Genomic DNA, 24,086 nt, shown 5'->3' with positions numbered 1-24,086 from the left:
CTCTTGCTGCAAAAAGACGTCTTCGCAACCTTAATTTCAAATATAGCCTACTCTTTCCTGCCGAGCTGCAAGTCAAAAGCCAAGGAAAAGTCCTTTTTGTTGCCAGCCGCAGAGGCAAGTGACTGGCTGGATTCTCGGGGACACTCAAGAATCTGTCTGGTACCCTCAACAGAGTCGTCCCAATTGTCAGCATCGGGCGGGTCTGTCTGAGATTGTAAGCGACTGCTTCAATGGAAGTTCAGTGGTAAGGCTGAAAGCCCAGCAATGCTGTGTTTGTCTTGATGGGACGCTATAGGCCACGGAGGCTCTCCCTGATTTGGATGTGGCCTCTCAAGACCAGCTTGTAGACGAGAGCCCGATTGAGAACGCCAATATTTAAGACTTAAGGCAGTCCAAGTGCAGAACTGACATAAAGGCTGGGCCCGCTAAGTGGGATGCATTGTATCTGTGGTTAAATGGGGGAGTTCTGCAATTGGAATATGTAAGATGTTTGCGTGGAATACTGTGTAGGGTTTCTCCACAGATAGTCTCTGAATGGTGTCAGCAGAGAGCTGAACCCCCCCCAGAGGTGGGCACCAGGATGGGCCTGGAGGTCTTTCCTTGCACCCTACCAAATGACCAACCTCTAGCGCAACACAAATGTCTCTGAAAAGCAAAAAAAGGAATGGGGAATACTGTTTTGTGGTTCCTTGTAAGCATGGGCGGAAAATCCGTTACACTCGCGGATTTTGCGGATTTTCGGGAAATTCGCAATCCGCGAGATTTGCGAATTTCCAGCAAAATCCTCAAATTCGCACGCAGCGGATTTTTTTTGCGGCGCGCGGCGTTGGTGATACAATTTTTGCGGCGCGCGGCGTTTATCATCGTTTGCCGAGTTGTTTTTCTCGATAGTTTGCGAGTGCTGCGCCATTTTGGATCTTGCTGTGTGATCCCGCGGGAATTGGCGAGCGCGGTTACGTCATCGCGGCTTGCCAGCGATAGTTTGTCAACGCGAGTACGGCGAGATCACGTCTCGCGGTACTTCGCAATTGCGAGATTTGAGATGCGGCGAGCAGCAAGAATCTCGCACAAGCGAAAATATAAAATTTGCAATTCTGCACAAGAAATCCACCAGCCAGCAGCATAAACCTTCTTGAAATGATGATTTTTATCTGAATAACTCCTTAGGTTGACATTTGCCTGCACTTTTTTAGCGAGGAGTCCATTTTGGGGAGGGGGGAAGGGGGGTGGGAGGAAGGAAGTGCCCCACAGTCTTCAACTTCCTGTTCCTGTTCAGCAGGCTCCTCCCAGTGCTTTGTCCATCTCCTGGCCACTTTTCATTTGGATCTGGAGCTGGAAGGATTACTTTTTGTGGATGCTGCTGGATCTTTGGATTTGAGGCCTTTTTGACTTTCTTTGGATCACTGTTGGATTAGAAATTTTACAAGTAAGTTTGTTTGGGGCATTACAGTTGCTGCAACTAAAATTTTGGAATTTTCGATTTTTGGGCTGTTTTGGGGCCTTTTGCCCAGGGGTACTCAGTGGTGGGTGGACTGAGTCTTTCTGTGGGTTGTCTTGAACTTAAACATCATGGAGGGCATGGATGGATTGGGATTGTGCTGTTTTTTCAGTGATTTTCGTTTTTTGGGGCTGTACTTGTGGCCTTTTCACCAGGGGTATTTGAGTCTAGCATGGGCCTAGTCTTTCTGTGGGCTGTCTTGAACTTAAACATCATGGAGGCCATGGATGGAATGGGATTGTGCAGATTTTTCAGTGATTTTCGTTTTTTGGGGCTGTACTTGTGGCCTTTTCACCAGGGGTATTTGAGTCTAGCATGGGCCTAGTCTTTCTGTGGGCTGTCTTGAACTTAAACATCATGGAGGGCATGGATGGAATGGGATTGTGCTGATTTTGCAGTGTTTTTCGATTTTTGGGGGTGTTCATGGGGAGGGACAGGCCATGTGGCTGGTGGCCATTTTGAGTGCTGCTACAGGCACTGGCCATGTGCTGGCAGGCAAGTGGCCATTTTGAATGCAGGCTTTGTTGTTAGGCCTGCAACCATTTTGCCTACTTTTCAACCTTTATGCCCAGGGGTAGTGAGTCTTGCATGGGCCTAGTCTTTCTGTGGGTTTTCTTGAATTTAAACATCATGGAGGGCATGGATGGATTGGGATTGTGCTGATTTTTCAGCGATTTTCGTTTTTTGGGGCTGTACTTGTGGCCTTTTCACCAGGGGTATTTGAGTCTAGCATGGGCCTAGTCTTTCTGGGGGTTGTCTTGAATTTAAACATCATGGAGGGCATGGATGGATTGGGATTGTGCTGATTTTCCAGTGATTTTCGTTTTTTGGGGCTGTACTTGTGGCCTTTTCACCAGGGGTATTTGAGTCTAGCATGGGCCTAGTCTTTCTGTGGGCTGTCTTGAACTTAAACATCATGGAGGGCATGGATGGAATGGGATTGTGCTGATTTTGCAGTGTTTTTCGATTTTTGGGGGTGTTCATGGGGAGGGACAGGCCATGTTGCTGGTGGCCATTTTGAGTGCTGCTACAGGCACTGGCCATGTGCTGGGAGGCAAGTGGCCATTTTGAATGCAGGCTTTGTTGTTAGGCCTGCAACCATTTTGCCTACTTTTCAACCTTTATGCCCAGGGGTAGTGAGTCTTGCATGGGCCTAGTCTTTCTGTGGGTTGTCTTGAATTTAAACATCATGGAGGGCATGGATGGATTGGGATTGTGCTGAGTTTTCAGTGATTTTCGTTTTTTGGGGCTGTACTTGTGGCCTTTTCACCAGGGGTATTTGAGTCTAGCATGGGCCTAGTCTTTCTGTGGGTTGTCTTGAATTTAAACATCATGGAGGGCATGGATGGATTGGGATTGTGCTGATTTTTCAGTGATTTTCGTTTTTTGGGGCTGTACTTGTGGCCTTTTCACCAGGGGTATTTGAGTCTAGCATGGGCCTAGTCTTTCTGTGGGCTGTCTTGAACTTAAACATCATGGAGGGCATGAATGGAATGGGATTGTGCTGATTTTGCAGTGTTTTTCGATTTTTGGGGGTGTTCATGAGGAGGGAAAGGCCATGTGGCTGGTGGCCATTTTAAGTGCTGCTACAGGAACTGGCCATGTGCTGGGAGGCAAGTGGCCATTTTGAATGCAGGCTTTGTTGATAGGCCTGCAACCATTTTGCCTACTTTTCAACCTTTATGCCCAGGGGTAGTGAGTCTTGCATGGGCCTAGTCTTTCTGTGGGTTGTCTTGAATTTAAACATCATAGAGGCATTGGATGGATTGGGATTGTGCTGATTTTTCAGTGATTTTCGTTTTTTGGGGCTGTACTTGTGGCCTTTTCACCCGGGGTATTTGAGTCTAGCATGGGCCTAGTCTTTCTGTGGGTTGTCTTGAATTTAAACATCATGGAGGGCATGGATGGATTGGGATTGTGCTGATTTTTCAGTGATTTTCGTTTTTTGGGGCTGTACTTGTGGCCTTTTCACCAGGGGTATTTGAGTCTAGCATGGGCCTAGTCTTTCTGTGGGCTGTCTTGAACTTAAACATCATGGAGGGCATGGATGGAATGGGATTGTGCTGATTTTGCAGTGTTTTTCGATTTTTGGGGGTGTTCATGGGGAGGAAATGGCCATGTGGCTGGTGGCCATTTTGAGTGCTGCTACAGGCACTGGCCATGTGCTGGGAGGCAAGTGGCCATTTTGAATGCAGGCTTTGTTGTTAGGCCTGCAACCATTTTGCCTACTTTTCAACCTTTATGCCCAGGGGTAGTGAGTCTTGCATGGGCCTAGTCTTTCTGTGGGTTGTCTTGAATTTAAACATCATAGAGGGCATGGATGGATTGGGATTGTGCTGATTTTTCAGTGATTTTCGTTTTTTGGGGCTGTACTTGTGGCCTTTTCACCAGGGGTATTTGAGTCTAGCATGGGCCTAGTCTTTCTGTGGGTTGTCTTGAATTTAAACATCATGGAGGGCATGGATGGATTGGGATTGTGCTGATTTTTCAGTGATTTTCGTTTTTTGGGGCTGTACTTGTGGCCTTTTCACCAGGGGTATTTGAGTCTAGCATGGGCCTAGTCTTTCTGTGGGTTGTCTTGAATTTAAACATCATGGAGGGCATGGATGGATTGGGATTGTACTGATTTTTCAGTGATTTTCGTTTTTTGGGGCTGTACTTGTGGCCTTTTCACCAGGGGTATTTGAGTCTAGCATGGGCCTAGTCTTTCTGTGGGTTGTCTTGAATTTAAACATCATGGAGGGCATGAATGGATTGGGATTGTGCTGATTTTTCAGTGATTTTCGTTTTTTGGGGCTGTACTTGTGGCCTTTTCACCAGGGGTATTTGAGTCTAGCATGGGCCTAGTCTTTCTGTGGGCTGTCTTGAACTTAAACATCATGGAGGGCATGGATGGAATGGGATTGTGCTGATTTTGCAGTGTTTTTCGATTTTTGGGGGTGTTCGTGGGGAGGGAAAGGCCATGTGGCTGGTGGCCATTTTGAGTGCTGCTACAGGCACTTTCCATGGGCTGGGAGGCAACTGGCCATTTTGAATGCAGGCTTTGTTGTTAGGCCTGCAACCATTTTGCCTACTTTTCAACCTTTATGCCCAGGGGTAGTGAGTCTTGCATGGGCCTAGTCTTTCTGTGGGTTGTCTTGAATTTAAACATCATGGAGGGCATGGATGGATTTGGATTGGGCTGATGTTTCAGTGATTTTCGTTTTTTGGGGCTGTACTTGTGGCCTTTTCACCAGGGGTATTTGAGTCTAGCATGGGCCTAGTCTTTCTGTGGGTTGTCTTGAATTTAAACATCATGGAGGGCATGGATGGATTGGGATTGTGCTGATTGTTCAGTGATTTTCGTTTTTTGGGGCTGTATTTGTGGCCTTTTCACCAGGGGTATTTGAGTCTAGCATGGGCCTAGTCTTTCTGTGGGCTGTCTTGAACTTAAACATCATGGAGGGCATGGATGGAATGGGATTGTGCTGATTTTGCAGTGTTTTTCGATTTTTGGGGGTGTTCATGGTGAGGGACAGGCCATGTGGCTGGTGGCCATTTTGAGTGCTGCTACAGCCACTGGCCATGTGCTGGGAGGCAAGTGGCCATTTTGAATGCAGGCTTTGTTGTTAGGCCTGCAACCATTTTGCCTATTTTTCAACCTTTATGCCCAGGGGTAGTGAGTCTTGCATGGGCCTAGTCTTTCTGTGGGTTGTCTTGAATTTAAACATCATGGAGGGCATGGATGGATTGGGATTGTGCTGATTTTTCAGTGATTTTCGTTTTTTGGGGCTGTACTTGTGGCCTTTTCACCAGGGGTATTTGAGTCTAGCATGGGCCTAGTCTTTCTGTGGGTTGTCTTGAATTTAAACATCATGGAGGGCATGGATGGATTGGGATTGTGCTGATTTTTCAGTGATTTTCGTTTTTTGGGGCTGTACTTGTGGCCTTTTCACCAGGGGTATTTGAGTCTAGCATGGGCCTAGTCTTTCTGTGGGCTGTCTTGAACTTAAACATCATGGAGGGCATGGATGGAATGGGATTGTGCTGATTTTGCAGTGTTTTTCGATTTTTGGGGGTGTTCATGGGGAGGGAAAGGCCATGTGGCTGGTGGCCATTTTGAGTGCTGCTACAGGCACTGCCCATGTGCTGGGAGGCAAGTGGCCATTTTGAATGCAGGCTTTGTTGTAAGGCCTGCAACCATTTTGCCTACTTTTCAACCTTTATGCCCAGGGGTAGTGAGTCTTGCATGGGCCTAGTCTTTCTGTGGGTTGTCTTGAATTTAAACATCATGGAGGGCATGGATGGATTGGGATTGTGCTGATTTTTCAGTGATTTTCGTTATTTGGGGCTGTACTTGTGGCCTTTTCACCAGGGGTATTTGAGTCTAGCATGGGCCTAGTCTTTCTGTGGGTTGTCTTGAATTTAAACATCATGGAGGGCATGGATGGATTGGGATTGTGCTGATTTTCCAGTGATTTTTGTTTTTTGGGGCTGTACTTGTGGCCTTTTCACCAGGGGTATTTGAGTCTAGCATGGGCCTAGTCTTTCTGTGGGCTGTCTTGAACTTAAACATCATGGAGGGCATGGATGGAATGGGATTGTGCTGATTTTTCTGTTTTTGTTCCGATTTATTTTGTGGTGTATACCTGAACTGATGTTCCTCTGTCTTCCATTGTTTTTAGGTGCACAAGGCTCAAGAGAACCACCAGTGCCAGGAAGAAGTCCTGCAGCGGTGTGTGTGTGCAGCATAACGTCACGCGACGTCACGTCTGGCCTCAGACAACTCTACAATTCGTGCAACTGCGGCCTGCTGTCTGACCTGCTCTGAAGAAGATGGCCCCATAAAAAGTTCTCCGTAGCTCCTCTAGCAAGAAAGTTGCTAGTAAGGAGCAGAAGAAGCAAGTTACCAAGGAGGCTGGTGTGCCAACCGCCACGTTTTTTGGGAGCAAAAAAAAAAGTACGCCTGCAGCAGCAGCAGGATCTGCTGGGGACCAAGCTGGGAGCAGCACCCCTGCTCCATTGGGTTCAGTGCCTCCACCACCACGCCAACTTAAGTCAAAGCCCTTGAGTGCTTCAGAGGCAGTCAGTGCACTTCTCCAATCACCATCGACCAGTGATGTTGGCTCATCGCAAGAAAGTAGCAGCAATGTCCCTGAATCAACACAGGTTGTTGTAACTCATCTGACAAGTGTTGAACAACCACAGCCGCAACAACAACACCATGTGCAAGTACACGCCCAAGTACATGTGGAAGGAGAGGCAGCAAAAGGAGATGTGCAAGCAGAGGTGCGTGGAGGGTCACAAGTGCCCACAATAGTTGTTCCTCCCAAAGTAGGGGCACATCAGGAAATCAACAATGAAGCCGAGGTATCATTGGAAGCCACTCCTCCTGATGATCATTCATTGTCTTCCACATCCCTAGCAAGGAAAAGATCAAGGGGGGTGTCTACATCTTCTTCAAGCCCACCTCCTTCTGATGATACGGATCCAGCTTGGAAACCACCACTGCGGTCTGAGAGTGAGGCACACCATGATCTGACAAAGGTACCTAAGCGTAAAAGGAAGGTCGTCGAAAAACTCATACCTATGGAGTGTGATGAGGCTCAACAAGAAGTGACAGATACTGCTGGTGATGAAGCCTCTCACGATGACGACGAGCCAGTCATCACAAAGGTCACTGCAGCCCCACCGGGCATGCAGCAAAGAGACATTTTGACCCTATCCCGAGAAGCTGCTGAGCGTGATGATGATGTCGACGAGGAGGCAATGGAAATGGAAACACAACAATCATTAGATTTGGAGTTAAGTAGTACTCCAACACCTACCGCTTCCATATTTCTAACTCGCAAGAAGGGACCTACATCCACCTCGACCTCAATTCGTGGTGGTGAAAGTGCAAAACGTACTGAAGTTCGGCAATCCACATCCTCCACTTCATCTGGCATTAGCAGCAGGACCACCACCACCAGTATCGCCGCCTCCTCCGGCCCCCAAAGACATTTCAAGTCTGCAGTTTGGGACTTCTTTAGTGTTTGCCCAAAAAATGAAACCGTAGCCATTTGTAGCATGTGTAAGCTTCGAGTTAGTCGTGGTAAGTTGGGTTCCAACTATGGTACCGGAGGCCAGAGAGGTCATCTTGAAAGAAAGCACGCTGTCAAATGGTTTGCGCACCTACAGGCGATCAAGGAAGCCCGAATTGCACGTAATGCTGTTTCATCTGATGATGACGAGGAGGAAGAAGACGTGTCAAACCCTTCACTTACACCCAGTACCCCTGTCAGCAGCACACCCCATGTGAGCCACACTAAGAGTGTGGGAGAGAGTGATACATCATTGCGAAAAAGTTCATCAGCGAGCGTAACTGGGTCGAAGATATCATCATCATCCCGTAAATCTTTGGTCCAGGGCAACATTAAAAAGATGTTGTTTACAGAAGCGCAATATGAACGCAACCACCCACTGTTGCGTCTGTATAACACTAAGCTGGCTAAAATGCTAGCTCTGGACCTTCTCCCATTTTCTTTTGTAGAAGGGGTTGGTTTTCTAGAATTAGTGGCAGCGCTCTGCCCTAAATGGAAGGTTTCTAGCCGGTTCTATTTTGCCAGAGTTGCGGTTCCAGCACTACATGAAGATGTTCTGAAGGTGATTGGGGCAGCTTTGCAGAAGAGTGCTGTTCACACTATACATATCACAACAGACATGTGGACCAGTGGCGCAGGCGCTGATTACATGTGCATCACTGCACACTGGGTCTCTTTTTCAGGGGCTAAAGCAAAGCTAAACACAGGTGTTGACACAGACATTGTTTTTAAAGCTGCTCGGAAACATGCAACACTAGCCATGTTTGGTTTGGAGAAACGTCACACAGCAGAAAACATTTTGGATGTCTTTAACACAAAGGTCCTTAACTGGCTGTCCCCACTAAAACGCCACGGACAATGGCTCCAATATAGTTAAGGCCATGAGGGACGGTCACTATTTCAGAGTGCCGTGTTTGGCGCACTGTATAAACCTGGTTGTCCAAAAATTCTTGGGTAATAAAGGCAGTGCAGCGTACAGTGTATTGGACACCTGCCGAAAAATGTGCAAGCATTTCAGCCATTCTTTTAAGGCCCGGAAGCAGCTGAGGAGCCTGCTATATCAACGTCAAATGCCAGTGAAAGCACTCATCCAGGAGGTGGTAACACGTTGGAACTCAACCTTCTACATGCTTGAGCGTCTGTATGAGCAGTATACGGAACTCGATCAATATTTCCTTACAGAGACTACAGAGGAGCTGAGGATGGGTGCGGCGCAATGGAACATAGTTCAAAGCCTGACACGCATGCTTTGTCCTTTTGAGTTCTTCACGCGTGCAGTCAGCAAGGAGGACTCTAATTTGGGAAAAGCTATCCCATTGTTGTACATGCTGGAGGACCAACTGAAGGAGGTGTGTTCTGTGTTTGAAAAAGATGAAAAAAACCAAGACTCTTTGCTTCTGGCTGAGAAATTATTAGAGCTCCTACAAGGTGATGAACGTCTTAAAAAGATCCACTCAGAAGAGCATTACATTTGTGCTACAATTCTGGATCCACGCTACAAAAAGGCGCTGGCAGGCCAAGCATTCTTTCCTTTTGATGATGAACATGTTCCAAAGTACAAACATTGGCTAGCCTTGTCAGCCAAGAGGTTTGAAAGAGAACGGCTGACAATTGAAGGAAATGGCAGTACATCAGCAGGCCATCCCCAGTCAAAACAATCCACTTCTGCACCTGTGGCTGTGGCACAAGTGACCTCTCAGCCGTTAAAGACACCGGCAACCGGATCATCTGCACGAGACACAACAGAAACATTGGAGGCTGAAGAGGATTGGCTAGCTCTGCGTGGGTTTGGTTCTCAAAAGGTCAGAGGCACAGCAAGAGCTAAGCAAAGTGGAGGAACCTTGGATGAGGACCGTGAGTCGATGGTGAAGGACTATCTGAATGACTCAACAGAGGTCTATGTTAATTCTGACCCATTGGCGTATTGGCATGGGAAAAAAGAATTGTGGCCACAGCTCACCAACCTGGCTTTAAACTACTTGTCTTGCCCACTCGCAAGCGTGTCTTCTGAACGGGTTTTCAGTGCTGCTGGTGGCATTGTAACTCCCAAACGGAGCCGCCTCTCGCCCAAAAATGTGGAGAGGTTAACAATGATCAAGATGAATCAGCACCTCATACCACCAGATTTCAGAGTACGAGAAAGCGTGCCGGATGAAGAGGAGGTGGCCAGCAACATAGATGAGGGAATTTCTACTCTGTCAGGTGACACTGAGCTCACCCTGCCTGAATTCGCAGAGTATGATGACGAAGCCTTATTCTTATTCCTGGACCGTGATACCGAGCCCTGAAAATGAGACAACGAATCAATAACTTTCTTTTTCGTCCTTATTCACTTTTATTCCTGTGTGTCTGTCTTTCTTTGTTGTGCACAGTTAATATATTTCAAACTTTAATCAGATAATCACAAAATCAAGCCCATCAGCAGAACTGTCTTCACTGGTTTGCTAATTGATTTGAAGTTGCCGCAGTCTGCATTCCTCAGGTTCACAAGTTCAGAAGAACATGCTCCTCTATCCTCCTCCTCCAGACTCCTATTTCCATCAAACCAGAGGGCTGGTTTACGCCCAATGAAGAAAGACTCAGCACTTGTGGGGGTGTTGTTGTACCTCTTTGCAGGTGAGTTGACGGCTCTGGGACCATTGTTGGGAAGCTCTAATACCGGATAAAAGTGGTTTGGACCAAATCCCATGCGGAATTTTTTTGTGTTTTTGATGACTTGCTTGCCTTTTAGGTGCTCTTAGGGGGGGGTTCCGTCTGTTTGTGGGTGAGTTTCGTGGTCTGGGAGCACTACTGGGACACTCTAATCTTGATTGCATTTGCTTTTCAGGAAATCCGTGGTGGCAACCCCGACTTATGGCCTAGCCACGCAGCGCGTTTGGACCGAAGGCCGAGAAATATTGCAAGTATGAGATTTTGCTTTTGGCCTGTTTGGGGGTGTTATGCTTCTTGGCGGGTGTGTTGGCGGGTCTTGGGGCATTCCTGGGAAGGTCTAATACCGGGTAGAAGTGGTTGGGACAAAATCCAGGCCGATTTTTTTTTTGTTATTTCTGACATTTTGCTCAATGTAGCGTTTTCGGGGGCCTGTTTGTGGGGCTTCCTGGTGTTTGTGGGTGGGTTTCGGGGTCTGGGAGCACTGCTGGCTATGGATACTTTACTTTGCAAGAAGTTTGAAGCAAATCCATGGTGGCAGAGGGGAGTTAGGGCCTAGCTGCAGAGCGCGCACAGAGTGTTTTGGGAAATTGGAAAGAAAATGACTAAGTCCCCATTTTTGTACTTTTGCTTTTTGGCTGTTTGGGGGTCTTTTACTAGTTTTCTCCTGGGTTGACGGCTCTGGGGCCATTCCTGGGAAGGTCTAATACCGGGTAGAAGGGGTTGGGACAAAATCCAGGCCGATTTTTTTGTTGTTGCTATTTCTGACATTTTGCTCAATGTAGCGTTTTCGGGGGCCTGTTTGTGGGGCTTCCTGGTGTTTGTGGGTGAGTTTCGGGGTCTGGGAGCACTGCTGGGACACTCTAATCTTGATTGCATTTGCTTTTCAGGAAATCCGTGGTGGCAACCCCGACTTATGGCCTAGCTACGCAGCGTGTTTGGACCGAAGGCCGAGAAATATTGCAAGTATGAGATTTTGCTTTTGGCCTGTTTGGGGGTGTTATGCTTCTTGGCGGGTGTGTTGGCGGGTCTTGGGGCATTCCTGGGAAGGTCTAATACCGGGTAGAAGTGGTTGGGACAAAATCCAGGCCGATTTTTTTTGTGCTATTTCTGACATTTTGCTCAATGTAGCGTTTTCGGGGGCCTGTTTGTGGGGCTTCCTGGTGTTTGTGGGTGGGTTTCGGGGTCTGGGAGCACTGCTGGCTATGGATACTTTACTTTGCAAGAGGTTTGAAGCAAATCCATGGTGGCAGAGGGGAGTTAGGGCCTAGCTGCAGAGCGCGCGCGGAGTGTTTTGGGAGATTGGAAAGAAAATGACTAGAAGTGGTTGGGACATAATCCAGGCCGATTTTTTTTTTTCTATTTCTGACATTTTGCTCAATGTAGCATTTTCGGGGGCCTGTTTGTGGGGCTTCCTGGTGTTTGTGGGTGAGTTTCGGGGTCTGGGAGCACTGCTGGGACACTCTAATCTTGATTGCATTTGCTTTTCAGGAAATCCGTGGTGGCAACCCCGACTTATGGCCTAGCTACGCAGCGTGTTTGGACCGAAGCCCGAGAAATATTGCAAGTATGAGATTTTGCTTTTGGCCTGTTTGGGGGTGTTATGCTTCTTGGCGGGTGTGTTGGCGGGTCTTGGGGCATTCCTGGGAAGGTCTAATACCGGGTAGAAGTGGTTGGGACAAAATCCAGGCCGATTTTTTTTTTGCTATTTCTGACATTTTGCTCAATGTAGCGTTTTCGGGGGCCTGTTTGTGGGGCTTCCTGGTGTTTGTGGGTGGGTTTCGGGGTCTGGGAGCACTGCTGGCTATGGATACTTTACTTTGCAAGAGGTTTGAAGCAAATCCATGGTGGCAGAGGGGAGTTAGGGCCTAGCTGCAGAGCGCGCGCGGAGTGTTTTGGGAGATTGGAAAGAAAATGACAAGAAGTGGTTGGGACATAATCCAGGCCGATTTTTTTTTTCTATTTCTGACATTTTGCTCAATGTAGCGTTTTCGGGGGCCTGTTTGTGGGGCTTCCTGGTGTTTGTGGGTGAGTTTCGGGGTCTGGGAGCACTGCTGGGACACTCTAATCTTGATTGCATTTGCTTTTCAGGAAATCCGTGGTGGCAACCCCGACTTATGGCCTAGCTACGCAGCGCGTTTGGACCGAAGGCCGAGAAATATTGCAAGTATGAGATTTTGCTTTTGGCCTGTTTGGGGGTGTTATGCTTCTTGGCGGGTGTGTTGGCGGGTCTTGGGGCATTTCTGGGAAGGTCTAATACCGGGTAGAAGTGGTTGGGACAAAATCCAGGCCGATTTTTTTTTTGCTATTTCTGACATTTTGCTCAATGTAGCGTTTTCGGGGGCCTGTTTGTGGGGCTTCCTGGTGTTTGTGGGTGGGCTTCGGGGTCTGGGAGCACTGCTGGCTATGGATACTTTACTTTGCAAGAGGTTTGAAGCAAATCCATGGTGGCAGAGGGGAGTTAGGGCCTAGCTGCAGAGCGCGCGCGGACTGTTTTGGGAAATTGGAAAGAAAATGACTGTCCCCATTTTTGTACTTTTGCTTTTTGGCTGTTTGGGGGTCTTTTACTAGTTTTCTCCTGGGTTGACGGCTCTGGGGCCATTCCTGGGAAGGTCTAATACCGGGTAGAAGTGGTTGGGACAAAATCCAGGCCGATTTTTTTTTGCTATTTCTGACATTTTTCTCAATGTAGCGTTTTCGGGGGCCTGTTTGTGGGGCTTCCTGGTGTTTGTGGGTGAGTTTCGGGGTCTGGGAGCACTGCTGGGACACTCTAATCTTGATTGCATTTGCTTTTCAGGAAATCCGTGGTGGCAACCCCGACTTATGGCTACGCAGCGCGTTTGGACCGAAGGCCGAGAAATATTGCAAGTATGAGATTTTGCTTTTGGCCTGTTTGGGGGTGTTATGCTTCTTGGCGGGTGTGTTGGCGGGTCTTGGGGCATTCCTGGGAAGGTCTAATACCGGGTAGAAGTGGTTGGGACAAAATCCAGGCCGATTTTCTTTTTGCTATTTCTGACATTTTGCTCAATGTAGCGTTTTCGGGGGCCTGTTTGTGGGGCTTGCTGGTGTTTGTGGGTGGGTTTCGGGGTCTGGGAGCACTGCTGGCTATGGATACTTTACTTTGCAAGAGGTTTGAAGCAAATCCATGGTGGCAGAGGGGAGTTAGGGCCTAGCTGCAGAGCGCGCGCGGAGTGATTTGGGAAATTTGGAAAAAAATGACTAAGTCCCCATTTTTGTACTTTTGCTTTTTGGCTGTTTGGGGGTCTTTTACTAGTTTTCTCCTGGGTTGACGGCTCTGTGGCCATTCCTGGGAAGGTCTAATACCGGGTAGAAGGGGTTGGGACAAAATCCAGGCCGATTTTTTGTTGTTGCTATTTCTGACATTTTGCTCAATGTAGCGTTTTCGGGGGCCTGTTTGTGGGGCTTCCTGGTGTTTGTGGGTGAGTTTCGGGGTCTGGGAGCACTGCTGGGACACTCTAATCTTGATTGCATTTGCTTTTCAGGAAATCTGTGGTGGCAACCCCGACTTATGGCCTAGCTACGCAGCGCGTTTGGACCGAAGGCCGAGAAATATTGCAAGTATGAGATTTTGCTTTTGGCCTGTTTGGGGGTGTTATGCTTCTTGGCGGGTGGGTTGGCGGGTCTTGGGGCATTCCTGGGAAGGTCTAATAAAGGGTAGAAGTGGTTGGGACAAAATCCACGCCGAAAAGCCTTTTGGCACTTTTTGTAACTTATGGTTCGTTAGGGTTAGCCCTAGCAGCAGGATTGCATGTCTTTCGGAGTGTTCTAGATTTTTGCAACTGAGTTCTGGGGTCTTAGAGCACTCGTGAGAATGTGTAATTTTTGTTGCAAGTCATTTGAAGAAAATCCATGGTGGGAAAGGGGGGATTTGGCATCTTTTCCACTATTCTTAACTTAGGGTTCGTTAGGGTTAGCAGTATTTCTATTGCATGTGTTTGGGTGGGGGAGTTTTCGAGTCTTGGAGCGATGCTGGCTATGGATACTTTTGCTTGGTTGCTTGCAAGTGATTTGAATGCAATCCACGGTGGGTAAGGGGGTACTTGGGCCTACTTTTACTTTCAAAGTACGTTTTGTCACCAGTTTTCTGCTAGGCCTAGTTTTTTGAGATTTGATTGGGGGTCTTCTACATTTTTGCGACTGGCTTTAGTAAGGGTCTGGGTGGTGGAGCACTGCTCAGGAAGATCTGTTTTTGTTCTAAAACACAGTTTACAGGACACCTAGCTTGAGGGGAAAGATCCGCTACATTAATTTGCCCATACTTATTTATCCTTTAAAAGGTGACTCTGACAGAGTACGCACTTTCAAAAATATTGTACTGTCTACTAGGAAAATCAAAGTGTGACTTTTTGCACTCCACAGCCTACATACCTTATATTTATTTATCAGTGGTGTTGTAATATTATATCACTTCCTGTTTTTCGTTGAATAATTACAAGCCGGGTTTCAGTCTGTGCAATGGGGAAAAAAGGATGGAGTCAGGCTTCACATTAGCGAGCCACAATTCAGCATCAGCCAGTCAGTGGACAGGGTGTCTTCTGGTGACCAACATCGATGGACGAAGCGTCAGCTGCAGTGGAGGAGTGCCGCTAATAAGAGGATTTTTTTTCTGCAGGCAACTTACTTACCAAATTCAACAGGACAACTACAACAACATAGAGATACAGTATCCTTTGTCTTTTTCTCTGACTGTGACTGCATTTCTTGGATCTCTCTCTGCTTCTAAATTGATCCCTTAACACATCACTTAGTCCACTCCACTATCACATCTGCACCACACATAGTCATTTGTAAGTGCTCCTACGTAATCCGCAGGTCGCAGCACGCCCCAGCCCGTTGAGGACTGGGATGGCCCCAATGATGAAGCATGTCACCAAGGGGCAACCCTGGTGAGTGAGGGGACACCTAGAAAAAGAGCAATTTCTCCTTTTCTATCTACTATACCTTCCAGACCGACCCCATTGAGTGTTGTGAATGGATTTATAGTGACCAGCAAGGCTCTCAGGTATCTGGCAACAGAGACCTTATGTTGAATATAGTTATCAATAATTCCACACATGCCCTGTACTGTCGCATTCTTTCTTCCACAGTTGTCGAAAGTACTACTTACTTTTCACTGACATGCATCCAGTAGTGCATGCACTTTCAAAGATTGATGGATAGGTTTGTACCCAAAGATTTGTTTATGTTCAATTGTTTGTCCATGCTGTGCTTTTTTTACAGGGTGTCTTCTGGTGACCAACATCGATGGACGAAGCGTCAGCTGAAATGGAGGAGTGCCGCTAATAAGAGGATTTTTTTTCTGCAGGCAACTTACTTACCACTTTCAACAGAACAACTACAACAACATAGAGATACAGTATCCATTGTGTTTTTCTCTGACTGTGACCGCATTTCTTGGATCTCTCTCTGCTTCTAAATTGATCCCTTAACACATCACTTAGTCCACTCCACTATCACATCTGCACCACACATAGTCATTTGTAAGTGCTCCTACGTAATCCGCAAGTCGCAGCACGCCCCAGCCCGTAGAGGACTGGGATGGCCCCAATGATGAAGCATGTCACCAAGGGGCAACCCTGGTGAGTGAGGGGACACCTAGAAAAAGAGCAATTTCTCCTTTTCTATCTACTATACCTTCCAGACCAACCCCATTGAGTGTTGTGAATGGATTTAGAGTGACCAGCAAGGCTCTCAGGTATCTGGCAACAGAGACCTTATGTTGAATATAGTTATCAATAATTCCACACACGCCCTGTACTGTTGCATTCTTTCTTCCACAGTTGTCGAAAGTACTACTTACTTTTCACTGACATGCATCCAGTAGTGCATGCACTTTCAAAGATTTATGGATAGGTTTGTACCCAAAGATTTGTTTATGTTAAATTGTTTGTCCATGCTGTGCTTTTTTTACAGGGTGTCTTCTGGTGACCAACATCGATGGACGAAGCGTCAGCTGAAATGGAGGAGTGCCGCTAATAAGAGGATTTTTTTTCTGCAGGCAACTTACTTACCACTTTCAACAGGACAACTACAACAACATAGAGATACAGTATCCATTGTGTTTTTCTCTGACTGTGACTGCATTTCTTGGATCTCTCTCTGCTTCTAAATTGATCCCTTAACACATCACTTAGTCCACCCCACTATCACATCTGCACCACACATAGTCATTTGTAAGTGCTCCTACGTAATTCGCAAGTCGCAGCACGCCCCAGCCCGATAGAGGACTGGGATGGCCCCAATGATGAAGCATGTCACCAAGGGGCAACCCTGGTGAGTGAGGGGACACCTAGAAAAAGAGCAATTTCTCCTTTTCTATCTACTATACCTTCCAGACCAACCCCATTGAGTGTGGTGAATGGATTTATAGTGACCAGCAAGGCTCTCAGGTATCTGGCAACAGAGACATTGTGTTGAATATAGTTATCAATAATTCCACACACGCCCTGTACTGTCGCATTCTTTCTTCCACAGTTGTCGAAAGTACTACTTACTTTTCACTGACATGCATGCAGTAGTGCATGCACTTTCAAAGATTGATGGGTAGGTTTGTACCCAAAGATTTGTTTATGTTCACAATTGTTTGTCCATGCTGTGCTATTTTTTCTTGTCTCCCAAAACCTTTCCCAAAAACCCCCGTACCCATCCATTTTTCAAACCCTAACCCTCTTCCCCCGGGCTGTGTGGTTTTGATTGATGTGTGACTAAATTACAGCAATAAATCCACACACTTGCTGGGGAGGATAAGGTGATAGCAACAGGCTGGTGAAGAAATCCGAGGATATATTCTTACTCTGCATGACAAAGACCCATGGCTAATGTCAAAGAACTTCAACCGAATTAGTAGTTATACTTTACCATTTGTTAGGCTACAATGTGGCACAGATTTAATTTTCTTTTTTTTCATAGGCATGCAACTGCCACTGTGTCACACCACTAGTACCACCGCTATGAGGAAATTTTATCCGCCCAGGATTGCCAACCTTATTCGCTGTTTCCCGTGGAGCCAGCCCTGGGTCTAGCCCTACTTTCAAACATAAATTACAGGTAAGATAAGCGTTTGGTGGTTTGGGAGTATAATGGAGTATTAGGAGAGACGAAAAAGTCCTAGGACTCTTGAATACACTTCACTTACTGTGTGAGAGGCACTTAGTGTTGAAAACATTTGGGCATTTACACTTAAAGGAAGAAAATGGAACTAAACTTTCAGGAAAACAAAGTCACTGTTAAACCCCCACCCACCAGGCAAGCAGTAAAAAACAGGTATGCTCAGATAAAGTTTGAAAAAGTATATTTATATCCCTAACAAAATAATCTCCCGCAAGACCCTCCCTAACCCCAACGATTGTCCTTCAAAAGTCCCCAAAAACCCAACTCCCAATTCCCACCCCCCAAAAGTCTCTAAAAAAGGGGCAAGGGACACTATGGGTGGATGCTGTTTACTTTTTGGGCCAGGGCATCATGCTCCTCGCGGAGCAAGGCGAGCTCCTGCTGAAGGCGGGACACCATCAGGGTACTGCGGCGCAGGCGTGCCTCCACTGCCTTGCAGGTGCAATGCCTGTGAGAGGCAGCTGTTGTCCTTGCTGCTCGGCAGTGGCGTTTGCCTTTGGCAGCCCGGCTCAGTCTGGGTGGACCACTGTGCTGGGTGGCAGCCCGTGGGGCCATGGAGGCCGATGCAGACGACGCTGTTGTTGTGGTCGACTGCACACTTTCTTCGTCCTCCAGGGCCACCAGCCGCCGATATTCCACAACAGTGGCCTCGATCCTCCGTTGCCGGGCCGCTCTAGCCAGCTCCTTCCTCCTTGTTCGTTTGGAAGGAGCATCTATATGAAGAAAGAAAGACATAGTCTGTAACCAATGCTGTTTAAGATTAACTCAATCATTCAGCAGAAATTTGTGTTGCAGTACAACTAGCAACTTGCAAGCGCATTACATAACTATTGAGGCCAGTATCTATCTAACCTCCCACTTCTTCATCCTTGCTCTAACATTAGTGGGAGTTTAAGGAACAAATTCTACGAGCACTATGGACTTCCATTGGAGTCGACTATGAAAGTACACCAGTCTTATTCTTCTTCTTGTCTCTTGTTTAGGAAAATTGGTACGTTATCTTCTGCAAGCCGGCATAATGCCAGCGCAGTGAACTTGCACCCGAGAAAAAGAGACGCACGCCATGATGAGTGACCTAGACTTGCGTTGCGTTACTGTACCCGTCCAGTACATGCAGGTGGTGAAGCTCTTACTTTTCTATTACGGGTGGCACTGAGAATACTCTCTTACAAGGGCTACTGCTTAATTATTTTAACTTTCACCCTACAGTGCAAATGAGTACTAGAAATGGAAAATTGAAGAAGATAAATAATCTGATTATCTATCACTTCACATGGGATGTTTTTGCTTATATATGGGATGACTTTAGGTGCTTTGCTTTTTAGTGAGTGACCAGTGATACATCCACACATGAATGACTGAGTACTACTAAACTTATTAAGAGAGGTAGGGAGTGGCCACCGTAATAAGCAGATCTATGCTGTGCTTGCAATAAAAACTACGGCTACTATTGATGGTTGTATTTGGACAAAATTAAAACTTCTTTTCCTTGCCTTTCCTACACTGGAACGGACGTGCGGGTGCAGTGTTACATGCTCTTCAAAGTTACACTTAGTTCATCCACTGACCGTCTACTCTCTCTAGATCATGGGTACTCACAAACTTTCTCTCGGGGGCTAAATTTACAGTGTAGTTTGTGGCCGAGGGCCGCACTGGTGGGGGCGGAGTCAGAGGGGGCGGGGCTAAGGCAAAACGAAAACTTGTGACCTTGAGGTTGCACACAGGTCCCTGCAGCAGATGCCTTCATCCACTGAGCCACCAGACCCAGCATTTACATACATCTCTCTCCCTCCTGCTCTCCCTCCTGCCCTCCCTCTCCCTCCCCCTCTGTCATCTCACTGTGTGTGTGTCTGTCTGTGTCAGCCTTCAGCCCGGGCTGAGACCGCTTCCTCAACGCGCGCACACAGACAACCACACCAAAGTATTTAACATGTCTTTAAAAGACCATTAACATATTATTGAGGCTTTGTTTGTTGTAGCGCCCCTGCATCTCCACCCTGACAATCACTGCTTGCCCGGCCCCACAGAGCAGAGGCTTTGTTCTATTTCACCTCTTTGTGGCCCTGCATCTCCACTCTGCTCTGTGGGGGCCGGGGGAGCAGTGATTGTCAGAGTGGAGATGCAGGGGCGCTAACAGGTGAAATACAACAAAGCCCCTGCTCTGTGGGGGCCGGGGGAGCAGTGATTGTCTGCAAGGTCTGCGCACCGCCAAGGAAGGCTTGCCTGGCCACCACCGGCACGCGGGCCGTACTATGAGTACCCCTGCTCTAGATACACATATGCTATCTAAGAGTCAGATAGTAGCATGGTCCAGGTATATGGACACATACAGTTTCTGTGTCACCCACCCAGGCTGTTGTCCTTCCACCCATCATTGCTTCATCATTCACCAGCCATGCATCTCATATTCTTGCCTTCCCAGCCACGTCTTCAATCTCAATAAGTAAGGAATATATAAGAGCTTACCTCTGGCCGCCACCACCACCGTCTCAACTCTCACAGCCGCCGCCTCCTCCCCTGAAGAATTGCCCTCCTCCTCCGTGTCGAGCACCACCACCTCCACGCTGGCCCCGCCACCAGATGTTCCACCTACAAAGTACATGTAAGAATGTTAGAATAAAGCACTCACTAGTATTTGGTCTAGGAATGAAGACATGTGAAAACAATGTAATTGGTGACTGTCTACTTTAAAGTTAAAAAAAAGTCCCTTTTTTCAGGGAATGGTTGTCTTGCTGCACTTTTTGGCACAACTGATGAAGGCTGGTGTTTTAACACGCACCATTTTTCTCCACGCAGACAGAAGATGGACTTCTAACAACAAGATTAAGTTGAAACCAGGTGAGAGCTCGGCTCGACCACAAGAAATGTCTTCAATTAATCGTCAGCACTAACCACTTTTCCATTATCAGTTAAACGTTTAGTTTTATTATGACTTAATTTTAATAAATGTGTTTACTTTTAATAAAGCTTTTAAACTTAATTAGACTCAGTGTTTTTTGTCCAGACTAGAGTGACTGAGCGAAAGGTTTTGCAATTTTTGCAAGCATGAGTCCAGATAGAACACTTCAAAAGACATTATGGACAATCCCAGAGGACTGGAGAAGTGTGGCTCAGGGGTTAGAGGCGGCAGACCCGGAAGCTGAGATCGGCCCTGGACCAGGGTTCAATTCCCCGCCTCGACGGGAGTTGGGCTCAATAATTCCATGGACTCGATAATTCTCGCCCCGGTGCCTACTCGACTCATGGGTTCACACTCTGCGACTCTGGGCAATAGCTTGCTTAATCTCCACAACGGCCCCTCGCGGCGGGATGCCTGGCTTTCACCTTGTGGATACCCTGCCGGGGTTACCTCACAGGGGAATACCGGGACGGGTTCCCTAAGCAAGCGCATAGATGCCTGCGATGTGGGCGATTTGCGCTATATAAATACATGTACATTTACATTTACATTTATTTACTGCACTAAGTTGATAGAGCTATTGCTGACTAGAATGGGAGTTTCGCCAACCGTGCAATCTTAGTTAGCTACACAGACAGACTAATAACAATAATCTAGTAATACCACAGGGAGTCATAGTAGAGGCAGGATAAGAATTTAGATACAGTCTACAAGTAGATCAAAGACGATTTTGAAAAAATCAAATGAGGAACGCTAGGAAAAATAGGTACTAGTCTAAAATGAAAACTTACTGGGGCCAGCAAAGGAGCCCTCGCCTGCCCGATCCTGGCCCTGTTCAACAGCATCCGCCGCCTGCTGCTCCTGTGTCCTCCCCTCTCCCCTGGGGGGAGCTGACGTACAACATGAAAGAAAGAACAGAAAACATGGATGATTGTTGCTTGTCAATGTCAACCAAATCAAACATTTCAAAACAACAATAACAAAATATTTCCGCGAAATTACATTGATTAGGGTTAGTTTTCATTGATTTGCGGACCTGCGACTTCTAAAGTCACGTAACTCACTAAACAAAGTACTGAAAGGTTCACCTAGGACTGGCAGGCAGCAGTCCGCAGGCAAGACGCAAAGTGACAGACAAACTCCATTGTGATTTCAGTCAGATCAGTGACAACACTAACAGTTGCCTGCTACATAACCAGTCATTTCAACAGTCAAACTATCAATCCACCGCCACTATTTTTCTTATTGTCAGGGGTACAAAGGAAGGGGCAGATTTAAGCCCCTTGCGGCTCTTTTGCTCCGTTCTTGCGTGACTTTTGTGACGCAGCTGCTAAACAAAAGAGGCGCCATGGTGCGGCGTATAATATTATAACAACGTCACGCATTTGGGAGATGCATCCCGTTATAAAGCCCTGCGCCATCAGGGGGCGTTCTGGCGCAAGGGAGGGCATTCCTGCGCTGGAACACATCCTAAAAGTGGCTGAGGGAAATCTACAAAATTTCAATCAGTCACCTTTAGGACAATGATGCGTCACACAAACCCTGCACCTGCTTGAAGCAGACGTACGGCTTGACCCAGCATTGGGGAGATAGGGTACCCCAGAGCATTGCTGGAGCTGCGCCATCGTTGCGACGCAACTCCAGCAGTAAAGCTTCGGTGACGTTTTGGGCCCATGGTGCGCCGCATTGCAAATACGGCGCACCATGTTTGGTGGTGGTAGCGGGCCGCACAATTAATGGCGCATCCCTGCTACTTTGTAGGGATGCGACGGTAATTGCAATTCTGCCCCTTAGGGGCATACTTACTTACGCGTTCTGGCCATCTTCAAATGCGTCACGCAAAACTACCCTTGCGACCATCAGATGCGCCTCATTTACAATGCGGCGCGCCCTGGCGCAAGGGTAGGCACTTGCGTGACGCATCTCGTCACGTAAGAGCGGCGCATCGCTGGAGTCACGTCGCCAACGCAATGCAACTCCAGTAATGCTCAGGGCCACCCAATACTTAACATGCTGTGTCAGTCCTTTCGCCTGCTTCAAGCAGGCATAATGAATTGAATTGACGTAGCAGCGTCGCAGAAGTGCCTGCGTTAAATCTTGTGGATTTCACGCAGGCAATTTTGCGAGGCGCACAGCCGCCGGACCGCCCACCCTGCGTACTAGGAACGCACCCATTGTGGTGCAGGCCCATGGCTTTATAACGTGACGCATCTCCCTAGATGCGTCATGCTGTAAATGACTCGCAGGGATGCGGCACGTTTACGCCGCTGTTGCGTCACGCAAGGCAACGTAAACATGGCGCAAGGGGCTTGTAAATGTAATCTGCCCCCTAGTGTCTAGCATTACGCAGTTCTGTAAAGTACACTCATACATAATAGTTACTCAGGCCAATGAGACCACAAAATAGAAAACAAATAAGCATAGTAGCAACGCCACTGAGAAGGAGAGCAGTGCACCTGAAATGCACAGAAGATTTTGAAATATAATTTAACTACAATGTAATCGTCATCAGCGGCATTATTGGCTTGCTCCATGTAAAAAACAAATATTTGCAATACAACAACACAGAGCAGGAGAAAACATCATAGTAGTGAGTGATGAAATGGCTACTACTACTCACCAAGCCCGGGGATCTCCAAGCCGAGCTGGTCCAGCAGGTCGCGCTCCCGGTCCAGGAGGTCCATCCAGCGATGGGTGACCTGGCTGTAGGTGCGCTGGACCCCGTAGAGGTGGGATATGGCCCAGCACACCTTCTCCCACCGCTTCCGGCGCTCCCGCATGTTGTAGCCGCCGGCCGCGATCCTGCCGCCTCCCGCGATGGTCCTGGGCAGGCGGCGCTGGACGAAGTAGACCAGCGCGCCCACTTCCTCCGGGCTGAAGATCTCCCGTCGCATCACCTGCTCCCCCCTCAATCGACCGCATGGTGTCCTGGCACGGGGTCCAGGACTCCTCCTCCCCGCCGCCGCTGCCGCCCTCAAGTGCCTGGGCAGCTTCACGGCGCCTGGCTTCACCATGGTCTGGGCAGGTAAGGTAGGAAGTAGAAAATTAAGAAGGAATAGGATAGGGAAGAAGAAAAGAAAAGAGTTTAAAAAGTAGTTTAAAAGTAAAGAAAAATAGCAGAAAAGACAAAAATATACAGCTAGGAAAAGAGAGGGATAGATAAGAAGCAAAATCGTTAAAAAAAAACTGAAAACAAGCAAAGGATGGCAAAGATAGCAAGAGGATTAAACACCATGCCCAGACACAGGAAATGAATGAAAAACAAGATGGCCGGCGCCCATTCACGAGCGCGAAAGTAAGTTCGCGCGAGATTTTCCTTGCGATCTCGTGCGAACTTCTACTCGCAATGCGCTTACTGCGCGAGATTATACATAGCGGGCGGAAACGGAAATACGTCACGCAAACAAAATGGCCGCGCCCGTACTCGACCTTGGGGTAAATTCGCGTGTTGCGCTGCAAGCGGCTCGCGAATACTGCAAAAAAACTCGCAAAACAACAAGCCGCAAAAAAATAAAAAGCTCATTCGCACGAATTGGCGGCTTCCGCGGTCGGTTTCGCACGACGCCGCGCCCCGCGAATAGCGCGAAAAAACCGAAAAACGATTTTTGCAAAAGCAAAAGCAATGAGCAGGTGCAAAAGGTCAACCTCATGATTTGTAACGATTCCCTGTAGTGCTTCCTGAGGGGGCCCTCCAGAATTCGGTTGCCTGCTTGCAACTATTGTGTGACCCTGCTCTGACCTTAACTGTATGCCACAAAGGTCCTGATTTACAGCTAAGGGAGCAGACAAGCAGGTGCCAGGCTGGAACTTCAAATTCAGTGACACATTAATTAGCCCCTAATTCATT

The sequence above is a fragment of the Lissotriton vulgaris genome, chromosome 3_1 (assembly GCF_964263255.1).
Source record: "Lissotriton vulgaris chromosome 3_1, aLisVul1.2, whole genome shotgun sequence".
NCBI classification, from domain to species: Eukaryota; Metazoa; Chordata; class Amphibia; order Caudata; family Salamandridae; genus Lissotriton; species Lissotriton vulgaris.
This window is presented reverse-complemented; position numbering follows the sequence as displayed.